Genomic DNA, 2,332 nt, shown 5'->3' on the forward strand with positions numbered 1-2,332 from the left:
CTCAGAAGATGTGGACTGTGACTGCACCATATATCTAGTCGGGAGTGGTGCTGAATGAAAACAGATGATTTGGAGCGATTCGCGCGCCATCTGTTGGTCATTTTAAGGACTTATTGAACTACCTTCGTAAATATCATATGCCCACTAGGCGTACTTTTATTAAAGCTCTAAAAAAGCTCTAAAAGCTCTAAAAAAGCCATTGTTATGTCTTCTTTATACCTCACCATTAATCTTGTTCCATTTTATAAATAAGTAATTGAAAAAATTATTAATTATCTTCCGCTTTATTAATAAGTAAAAATAGGAACATCATGTCCGACGTTGAGGAAACAAAGAAATTACCTTACTTAGACCAAGACCTAACTTTTCTCTCTTGAAGAAAAAATTATTTCCTACTTTTTATTTTATAACTCAAATTTTTTTAATGGTCGTTTTAGGTCTAAAACAAAATTTCTATTGTTTTGCGTTTTGCATGGAGAATAACCCTGACAATAATAAAATTAGAAAATATATATGGTGACGAAAACAACCACAAGTTTCGAAAATGTCAAAAAATACAGTAAACTTTCACCTCTGCTAACGGCCGTGAAACGTAGACGATAAATTATTTTAAAGCTGGAGGGGCTTCCATCTCTACCGTAAGTCAAGACATTTTTGTCAATCGAGGTTCATTGGCTGCCCCGTTCTGGTATCGATGAGGACGCTTTAAGCAACTTTTTCAACTGCGCAAGAGCCGAAAATATCGGGTCTATTTAAAATCAATAAAAACCATTAATAATGATACAGATAAATACACCCGACTCCGAGTGCTTTGCAGTTTAGTAAGCCCTAGAACTGCTGATCGACGCAGTTTCTCAGCTGAAGGGGCGAGAGGTTGTTTGTTACACTTGCCTCACTGAAAATAATAGTTGGTTGGGACAACTGACAAATTAGTAGGCCCAACTATTTTAGTTTGTGATATATGGCGCGGGTATTAAAGTGGTTGTGGATACTACTTTTATTGGCAAGATTGATAGAGGTTGTCCTTATTACTTTATTTGTTCTCGCTAGAACTTTCGATGCTAGATACTAGTTTCAGGTGGGTGTGTATACTACTTTAAATAGTAAGCGTTACTACTTCAATTAGTAAGTCTTACTATTAAATTAGTGATTTTACGAATAAATTAGTTGATCTTACTATAATTAAAGTAGTAATCAGTACTATTTAATAATCATGTATAATATTGCTATTCAATCCTATATTATCTTACTATTCATAAAGATAAATCAGAAAACTCCATATATATGAAGAATTTTCACTTAACATTCGAATCTTTCGATATAGTCTTCAAAGCCACCTCCTTCTAGCTGTGTCTTTTTATTGTATATTTTACGTTTTATAAACAAATTAGGACCTATACGATCCTCTTCAAAATTTTCCTCGTGTTTATACTTACACGGAAAGGTACAGATAAAATGGCGATCATTGAAAAGATGAAGCGATATTTCGATGCGAATGTTGGCAGCACTGCTCAGGTTTCAGTTCTGTCAAAATCGCCAAGTAGCGAAACTTGTATCCTTTACTACTATTATTTCTTGGAAAAAAATTGGTGTAAATGTAGCTAATTTATTTGCTTAAACTACAATTACTATCCTCACTAATATAAACAACATAACTGAAAAAAAGATTAGTTGGGACAACTAATAAAATTTTTAGGACAACTATTTTAGTAAGTAAATAATAATACTGTTATTTAGTTAGCTGTAAGGACTATTTTTGTTATTTGGGGCATGAGTAGTTGCCGTCACTATCTAATTAGCTAGGCTAACTATTTTAGTTTGTCACAACCGCTGTCTGTAGGTAGTTGAACTTACTAATATAGTTAGTCATGTCTTCTATCTGTAGATGTAACTATTTTTCATTTGCTACAGAGACAAATTAAAATAGCTATAAATGCACCATCGAAATATGAATTAAAAAGATTCCACTGGACAAGCGGGAATATTTTTTTAGGACACCTTATAAGGGCGCTGACATCAGTTCAGCTAAAAATACGTTTTAAAATAATATTTACCTATGCCCACTAAGATCTTCCTAATTGCAGATTCACTTTGAAGGTTAGCATTTCCAGTAAAACTTTAAACTCGTTTGATTTTACAATTTCTTATATTGTAAAATTGTAAAATCAAACGAGTTTAAAGTTTTACTGGAAATGCTAACCTTCAAAGTGAATCTGCAATTAGGAAGATCTTAGTGGGCATAGGTAAATATTTGTTTAAAACGTCTTTTTAGCTAATCTGATGTCAGCGCCCTTATAAGGTGTCCTAAAAAAATATTCCCGCTTGTCCAGTG

General features: G+C 33.1%; 1 protein-coding gene across 1 annotated transcript in view; it reads left to right on the plus strand.

Annotated features, from left to right (window-relative positions):
• The window catches only part of LOC117176200 (calcium-binding mitochondrial carrier protein SCaMC-2), a 113,310-nt gene that overhangs the window by 30,670 nt on the left and 80,308 nt on the right, over positions 1–2,332 (plus strand). The gene's annotated exons all lie outside the window — the stretch shown is intronic.

Source organism: Belonocnema kinseyi, chromosome 7 (genome assembly GCF_010883055.1).
Source record: "Belonocnema kinseyi isolate 2016_QV_RU_SX_M_011 chromosome 7, B_treatae_v1, whole genome shotgun sequence".
In the NCBI taxonomy this organism is placed as follows: Eukaryota; Metazoa; Arthropoda; class Insecta; order Hymenoptera; family Cynipidae; genus Belonocnema; species Belonocnema kinseyi.